We start from the raw sequence: 9,536 nt of genomic DNA on the forward strand, positions 1-9,536 counted from the left end.
CCCAAATTTCATCATCCAGCCTGCTTATTTGAAAAGCCCAACTAACTAAGTGTTTTTTGTTACAAAATTAAGTGCACACTAACTATAAAGTACAGTAAGGAATCTGAATCCAACAAATGCTTCTCTGAATCCACCATGTATTTCTACTAAATCTAACTAATCCTTCAGTGCTAAATGATACTGTTGCATCCAAAACATGCCACAGAGTGTTTGCTCAACTTTTATTCAGTACATGTTCATGTTCTAGGATGAATCACAGCAGCATCAACCTAGGGTTTGGTCAAAAAACTAACTAAATTATGCTATGTTGTTTGAAATGAACAAGCAGAAATGCAAAAACTGTTGAAGGAGCTCATAAGAAGAAGAAAAACACTCACTCCACCCCTCCAAATGCAGAGGCCCAGTGCTGGGAGTTGGCCGGATCTGCCTGCACAGCGCTAGCAAGAGACCTCGTTGCTCTGTACTCAAGCGAGAACTAGCAATCATCAGGCGACGGCGGTGTATCCTGTGGCGTAGGAGCCTGCATCATAGCTACAGCATGTGGTGTCTGCTGTGGCGGCGGTGGCGCCGCCGGCTGGGTTGCGAAGCTACCGCTCCCCAGCTAGTTATCAACCTCTGAGAACTCGTCGCCTCCATCCCCCCTTCCACCTCCACCGCCATCGCCTGGTTTCGCCGCCGCCGCCGCCATCGGAGAGGGAGGCGCGCATGAGAGAGAGGGAGACAGAGAGGGGGAAGACAGAGTGAGGGCGAGCTAGATCCGTCTTGACCTGGTCGGGACGACTTGTGCTCCCTAACGGCCGTCACCCGCGCGCCGTGAGCACTGTGGCCGACAAAACCCTGACGGGCAGGCCCCACATGTCATAAACCCAGTTAAAACTTAACCGTTCGGCCACTTGGGTTTTTTGGAACATCGAGCCACTTTTGTGGTAGTTTTTTGAAAAATTAAAAAAAGCGGTAGTTTTTCAAAACGATAGCCCGTAATATGGTAGTTTTTTTGCTATTCACTCCTTGCAGCTGACTTGAACATACACCAGATCATCATCGCATGTGACTCAGAATCGGTGATGAAACACATTAACGAAGGCAGCAGGTGCACCTACAACTCCATTCTAAGAGAGATCAACCCACGATGATAGGAGTTTGATGAGGTTTGAATAATTCATGAAGGAAGAGCATCCAATACGGAGGATCATAATTTTGTAAAGAGTGTGATATCTTTAGCCTATGGTCGATATAATTGGCTAGTGCAGCCTCATGACACTTTGATTGTACCCTATGTTTTAGTTGAATAAAGCGACCATGGTTTCCCTCCAAAAAAAAAAAACCAACGCCTTTTGCGTTGTGTAAGTATCCAGCGCTCACATGCTCTGCTTCGTTGGCCTGCCCAACAATGAGGCCAACACCTCGCTCACAACCCTGGTCGCCTGCTTCACAGTAGTTGATCGGTCGGATGCTGAACAGTTGACCATTGACTTTCTTTGCGAAATGTGATTTTTTTCAAAAATGATAAGAATTCAAAATATGTTCACGAATTCAAAAAAATATGTGCAAAATTTAGACAAATTCAAGAAAATTTTAAAAAAATTGGAAATTGGAAAAAAAAAACTTCACAAATTTGAAAAAGGGAATTTTTGGAGAAATAAAATCACGAATTTGAGAAATGTTCATGAATTTGAATAAAAGTTTGCAAGTTTAGAAAAAAACACGTATTTTACAAAATTATGAATTAAGAAGGAAAAAAGGAGCAGAAACTATGTTGCTATTTGAAGCATTTGCCCAGTAGGCAAGCATTCTCAAAGACTTTTTGAACACTTATACCTTAGCGAACGGGTCAACTTATAAACCCTGAGAAGTGTTCTATCTTTTTTTTTTGATAATTGTCTTGATGGGGTGGCGGAAGAGGTGAAGAGTACGTTGGATGTTACGCAACATGTGTTTGAACCAAAATAGTTGGGTCTGCCGGTACCTGAAGGAAGAATGTATAAAGGGCAATTTGAAATGTTACAAGCCAGGCTTAGTAAGAGGCTAGTAGACTGGAGTGAACGGTACTTATCTTCTAGGAATAAGGAAATTTTAATAAAGGCGGTGGCGCAAGCTATACCAACTTATGTTATGAGTGTATTTCGTTTGCCGACTTCGGTCTGTGATGAGCTAACCCTAATGGTGAGGCAGTATTGGTGGGGAGTGGAGAATGGGAAGAAAAAGATGGCTTGGCTCAGGTGGGAAAAATATGATGTTACCCAAGGCTATGGGTGGTATGAGGTTTAGAGATATGAGGGCGTTCAAGCAGGTGTTGTTGTCTAAGAAAGTCTCGCGTCTGTTGGACACCCCGGACAGCTTATGTGCTCGTCTACTCCGGGCAAAATATTACCCTAATGGCAACCTACTGGACACGGTCTTTCCTAGCAGCTCGTCGGCAGTTTGCAAAGGAATTGTTCATAGATTGGATCTTCCGAAGAAAGGTGTCATTTGGCGCGTTGGAGATGGTTCTCTAATTAAAACATGGCGTGACCCCTGGATCCCACGGGGTCATGATTACAGGCCTATCATGCCGAAGAGAAACTCTAGACTCTATTGGGTTGCCGATTTTATTGATGAACATGGAGCATGGGATGTTCAGAGGCTTCGGGAACATTTTTGGGACTTGTATGTTCGTGAGATAATTAAAATCCGAACCTCTCCAAGGAATAGACAGGATTTTATTGCTTGGCATCCGGAGAAGAGCGGCCAGTTTACTGTCAGGGGTGCTTACCATTTGGCAACTGATGAGCTGAACCATGTCGTGGCGAGTATTAATCCATCCGGCCATGGAAAGTGGTTTCGGGTGCCCAGGTACCCCTTAAAATGAGAATAATGGCATGGAAAGTGGTTTCGGGTGCACTATGAACAAACTCATTCAAAAAGTATAGACATATTTCAAAGAAGGATACATGTCCTTTGTGCGGCAAGGAAGAAGAAAGTAGCTTTCACGCATTGGTAACTTGCGATCATGCTCGTGCTTTTGTGGGAACAGATGCGCAGGGCGTGGAAGCTACCTGCTAGTTGAAACCGGTGAGGAATGGCTATTAAACATTCTTGCTAATCGTGGGGATGATATGAGGGATCGTACAATAATGTTGTTTTGGAGGATTTGGTCACTGAGGTCAGATTTAGCACATGGAAAGGAGGTGCCATCTACCCAGGTCTCGTTTGATTATCTTCAAAGTTACATGCAATCGCTTGGCCTGTCCAAGAAATATAACACAGAGGAAATCATCAAAGGAAAAATGTCATAATTGGAGGAAAGGTTGGTTGTGCATGAAAGGGTGGCTACTGTTTTGTTGCCATGGCCTAGACCACCGGCGGGAGGGTCGCCTTATCCATTGATGGGGCCTTCTCTACGTTGGACGAATCGGCGTTGGCAGGAATGATCTTGGAATATGATCTTTGCGGCTTATCGTTGTATATTTAATTGTAACGATGCACTGGAGGCGGAGTTACATGCGTTAATGCAATGTATGGCACATGCAGCTCAATATGCTAGCTTGCCGGTCATCATTCAGTCCGATTCTTCAGAGGCTTTGTTGTCTTTAACTGGAGACAAGCTATCCCGGTCAATATATGGTCATTTAGTTGCTGAGATCAAGCATCTTATGGTAGAGAGGGAGTTCTTTCCGTTGGAGATTAAAGGTGAGCAAAAGAGGATAGCAGATTGGTTGGCTTGGTATAGTCGCACAGAAAGTACTATTGTTGTGTGGCTAGGTAGAGGAAGAACTATTGCCTCTTGATAGTACCTATTCATTTGGAATAAATTCTTTTACCATCGAAAAAAAACATGCAGTTAACCGTGCCATGCATGAATGAAGAGCACCGGTGGCCAAGCCCCTACGGACCAGTAGCGTCGCGTCGGTACGTTTGCCTCTGTCCACGGGACACACTCAAGACGTAGACATCACCAACACTAGACGTCCCTAGCTATGAGATATGAAGCGGGAAGACACAGAGATCTGGTGGTCGATTTGAATGCTGTTAACTCGCACAGGTCGATCGGATATCTTGCTCGCCAAGACCACATCGACCCATCGATCGCACAGCGAACTACTCCGTAGCTAGCTAGGGCGGGCAGCGTGACCATCTTGCAGTTAGCTTCCTTGACGTCCCAACGCCCAGAGACTACGTAGCATACATGTGGCCGGCGTTGAAGCCCAAAGACGTGAGAAGACGGATTCGGACCCCCAAAACCTGCATGGGGTTGAGGCCCAACCTAAAAACGCTGATGGCGTCCTTGTCTACACATATATCTATGCGGAAACACTCAACCACCGTGATGCAATGAGCCGTTTCTTCCATGAAAGAAGGATGGCAGGTACTACAATAGGAGTGACACTGCAAATTTACGATGAGGTCACACGCTCACACTTGGTCGCGTACCTGCCTCATCTGCCGTGGCGCTTGTATTGTACTCCCTCCGTTCCTAAATATAAGGCCGCGCTTGGTGTGGATGTAATTGAATACGGGTGTAATATTTTTACAGGTGTAACTTACTGAACAAGAGCTATTTCCGGCCGGAAAGCAAAACGACCGGCGGAGGTCTGTAAGTTTTACAGGGGTATTTGAAATGGAAACGATAAACCAAACAGGGCCTAAGTCTTTGAAGAGGCAATTAGTCTCGTAAGCCCAAAAGCAAGCAATTTTCTCACCTGATCACTGAACTGAGTTTTGTCATAGTAGATAGAAAGCTCCAGATAGACACTGACACTTCACATGTCCGCTAGTTACTTTGCAAAACTGACAGGCCGGTCAAACCCTAATGACCACTCCAAGACCAGACGTGGCATGCATCTGCCCGGGCCGGCCTGTCACCGCCAAAGAACACCCTGCAGGACCAAAAAGGCAGAAAAACAAGCACTAGTGTGGGATGACAGGATCCACCTTTTGTTTTTTTAGACGCAAATCACGTACCATAGCTTTATAAAAGAAGGAAAAATTAATACATGACATCTACTACTCGCTGCGAACAATGAACGTAGCACAACACCACATCCGACTATCTCAGACAGCCACACAGGACAACACAACTAGAACACGGAAAAACCTGCCCAAAACATAAACACCTCGCCGCGTCTTGATCGGCATCGAACACCTCCAAAGAACAGCAACTCCAGCTTCCTTTGGATTCATCCGCGACGACCATACATAGCGCCGGAGGAGAGCGGTCAGGGCCACGACGAGCACCGGAGTAGCGCCAACAGGAAACTCAGTCTCCTCGCACGATGCTCCCAACAGAGAAACGACGTCGCAGGCGCCGCCATCATGCCGCTCCATAGGACCAAGGCTTTCGCCCGGAGACAACTGCCAACACCACCAAGCACGAGGGAGATGACGACGCACTCGACGTCGCCTCCAGAGAGGGGAATGACAGCCGCGGGTGCCATTAACGCCGGCCGGCCAAAACCGGACAGGATTTTCATCCGTAATGTTGCACATCTCCACTCCGACGAGGTACCGGGCAGCGCCGTTCCTGAAGCCTTGCACCGCCGTCACCGCAGCAAATCTGCCAAAGCCGCATAGCCGTGGTCCAACATCACCCGCACTGCCGAGAGAGCGCGAACTAGACCTCCACCAACATCGTCGTCGAGAAGCAACCACCTCCTCCAAGCGGAGCAAAAGCCAGATCCGCTCCATCGGCCTTCATCGACACCGAGAGACTGCCACCAGATTGGATCTGGCCTGCCCCTCCAACTTCACTCTGGCGCCATCTCCATCGGGGCATCGCCGCGATCCCCTCACACGGAGTCGCCCGGACGCCCGCTGCGCGCCAGGACACCTTCCTGGCAGGGCCATCTCCGCGCCGCCGCCCCCATGGATGATCCAACGTCGCCGCCACCACCGTTGCTGGCGCTCCACCTGCCGCCACCTACCAGAGGTGCTCCTCGCCAGGATCCGACGAACGCCCTCACCGTGCCCTCCGTTGTGCCTCCAACCACACCGCGAGTCCCCGCGCCGTCCGCGAGAAGAAAGTCGTGGTCTTTCCACTGCCGCGCGGCGGAACCAACCCCACAGGCCCAGATCGAAACGGATCTGAATCTGACCGCACCTCCATCCACTGCTCCGGCCAGCGCTTCCGGGGGCATCACCGCACGCCCACCTCATGGAGACGGTCGACCGCCCGCTGCCCGCCAGGATCTCTTTCCTGGCAAGGCCTCCTCGGCGCCGCCACCTCCATGGCAGAGCGCTCGCGCCGCCGCCGCCCACTAGCGCCAGCGCACCGCCTTCTTCCTCCTCCTCCGCACAGCAGCCTCCTGATCCGGTTCCTTCGCACCACCGCACTCTCCGCCGTGCTCCGGCGACAACAACAAGCTCACGCTACTGGCCACCCCACCTCCAAGGCTGGCCCCGGGGAAGACCCACTCCGCGCGAAGGGGCCTGTCCTGGGGGCGTCGCCAGCACCCTTCGCCTTTGGTGGCCGGGCGCGGCCGCCACCGCCGGCGACGGCAGCGGCCGGGGGAAGAGATCCGGTGGCTTCTGGTTTAGGGATTGGGGGGCCTCCGAAACCGCACGCGCGTGCGTGCGACCCGGGAGGCAGGTGACTGATCCACCTTTTGGCATGCCCCCTCGGACGATTCCTCCGTGCCCATCATTGCATTCTACCCGTGGATAGAGACACAGCTTGGAGAAAAGTTGCAAAGTTGCTGCGAATCGCGACGTGTTGCACGTAGGCCTAGAAACTACTACTAGAAAGTTACCGTCGACGTCGGCCCATGGTGACACTGCCCATCCATCCAAAGGAGATTTCAACATGGCACCTTGAGCTAGGCAACTTTAGTTTCGGATTTGCTCGAGAAATTTCAACGCAAGGCATGTGTGTGAGCTGGAGAGGCAACTACTCATGGCTTTTGAGCTTAACACTGCCCTTTATGTATATTCTCTTTGGCTATCCGGTTCCTCCTTTTCACCGATTCCACGTTTAACTTGGCGATCTTCTCCGGCGTGCACTCCGACAGCGACTTTCTTGGCGCCTTGGCCTTCTTCTTCTTGGTCATTCCGGACGGGTCGACAGCCAGGCCGCAGGAGTTCGGCTGGGCGTCGGACATGGACGGGGGAGGGAGGGGCACGGTGGGACGTGGGAGGGTTTGGGGGGAAATGGCGCCAAAGGGGACACGGGGATTTTTTGCTTTGTGCCACCGACAGGCGGGCCAGAGGGCGGGCGTCTCGTCCGTTTCGCGCGTTGTCCGTTTCATCCCAAAATCAGCGCAAACTTGGGTCGGTGATGGATCGAAAGCGGACACAAAACAAAAGTCCGTTTGCTCCCGCGCGCTGGGTCGTCTGGTTCGTCTGTTTTATTCCAAACGGACGCGCGCGGACAGGATGGGGTCGCGCGGTGGAGTTGGCCTAAAAGGAGATTTTAACATGGCACCTTGAGCTAGGCAACTCTGGTTACGGATTTGCTCCAGAAATTCCCACTCACTCATTCGACGCAAGGCATGTGTGAGACCGTGAGCTGGTGCAGCAACCACTCATGGCTTTTCAGCTTAACATTGCCCTTTTTATATATTCTCTTTGGCTATCCGTGTCAATGATGACGCGCCATTGTTGCTTGCTTTCCAAACACTTCTCTGCTCGGCGTCCTTGCGTTGCCCCCCATGATTGGCGATCCATGGGATAATTGCACTTCGGCAGGAGGATCTATGTCGTCTAATGAGACAATTAGGCAGGAGGCCAACCACAAACCGCGAGCTTGGCGTGCACATCGGCCGGGCAGCCTAGCTGCTTTCCTGCGCCCTCCGCTAGCTGCATGCAAGCTATGTTTTGTTGTCACAGCTCACGAACAAGGGCATGGGAACAAAGACAGACAGACAGAGTCTAGTGGTTAGGATGATTAGATGTTTGTGTTGTGTGTCTCCCTTTATGGTGTACAAGTAGACCAGGTGTAATAACATCTAGCTAGCTGGTTAACAATCTGATTAACTAGGCCAAGTTGGAAGCGGTCAGTCACATGAAGCTCACACCGTGAGTCTTTGGCCTGCAATACGTGTTGAAAATGGAGACTTCTTCGTGTGTGCGTGTTTCAAAGGTGGTTTTGCCTTCTAGTGTGTGGCACGTCTGGTTTAGCGAGCTAGCTAGCTAGACAGAGATGTTTATGGGATCAGTGGTTAATTAACCTACTTGCTTGTCTTGATTAGCTAGCTATTTGGCTGGAGCAAGCTGCGCAGGTGTTCCTTTTCCTTTTACGTTGCATGGACCACGGTTTAGTCTTCGGATCGCTCCTCCGGCACACAAACTTCCTTTTGCTAAGCTACGTCAGTTTTTCATTATTGTGCCCATGCATGTTTATTAGGGATGTGTTCATCTTATTATGTACTACTCCCTCCATCTCATAATATAGGAGCGTTTTTGACACTACATTAGTGTCAAGAACCAAAAATACTATATCCATGAACTAATTCAGGGAATCAACGGACCCTCCCAACCAACTAAACTTGCCCCCCCCCCTCCCTGATTTTCAGGGTGGGGTGGGGCCCCTCCCTCTCCCTTGATGCAATTACAGATTGCCAACTAATCTTCATCCCGTAAAACGCCCGTAATTGTCTGTTGATGTAGCATTGCCGGTCAAGAACCCTCTTATATTATGGGACGGGGTGAGTAGATGATATGTATGAAGTCTTTGTGGATATATCATCTCATTGTAATGATTGAGTCAACCAAATTCAATTTTGTCAAAATAAAAAATATATTTTCCATCACTTCAACCTTCGGAATTCTCGCGACAATCTTGCCTTCAAAACAGACATTGATCTTCGGAATTCTCGCGACAATCTTGCCTTCAAAACAGACATTGAAGTGATGGAAACTTTGAATTAACTAAGCCCAGAAATTAAGGCCAATATGCACAGGAATACATCAATACGCGTGTAGACTATTTTTCATATTTCAACTGGGTCATTGTGAAAGTCGGGATAGCAACAGGGGACGGCAGAAAAGAAAAAGAAAGAAAGGTGATGGCGCCGGCCACTTGAGTTGGGGCCAAAAGATGACACGAGAAGCTAGCTAGCCCCTGCTTGTGTCACCCAAACAACAATCAATGCTAGCTAAGCTATTGTGATGTGGTCATGTGTGGCATGTGCAAGGGCCAAATGGCAGGGTTAGGTATCTGCTTTGTCACTAGCAAGCTTGCGCAGACGAGGACGTGCATGTTGAAATTTATTGTAGATTTCAGTAGCGCGGGAATATATATGTAAATAAACAAACTTGTGGGAATCCAGAAATAAGGATGACGGTCACTCCCGGGCGCTCTCAGAGTTTAGTCGATTCTGGCCGTCCGATCCGTTTGCTTGATGCGTTCTCGTCCGTCGGATCGAGCCCTCGGATGATCTGGGCCGCCGGATCATAACCGAGCCCCTGTAGCAATGAACAGTTTGACTTCGCGGTAAATATCTGCTGCCACCGCCGGTTAATACAGCACCTTGCCGAGGGCAATTTTGGGATTTCACCTAGACCGGTGGAACGTGCCCTTTCTCGATTCGCTGCCCTCTCCCCAATCGAAGAGACGTGTAGGG

The sequence above is a fragment of the Triticum dicoccoides genome, chromosome 5B (genome assembly GCF_002162155.2).
Source record: "Triticum dicoccoides isolate Atlit2015 ecotype Zavitan chromosome 5B, WEW_v2.0, whole genome shotgun sequence".
In the NCBI taxonomy this organism is placed as follows: domain Eukaryota; kingdom Viridiplantae; phylum Streptophyta; class Magnoliopsida; order Poales; family Poaceae; genus Triticum; species Triticum dicoccoides.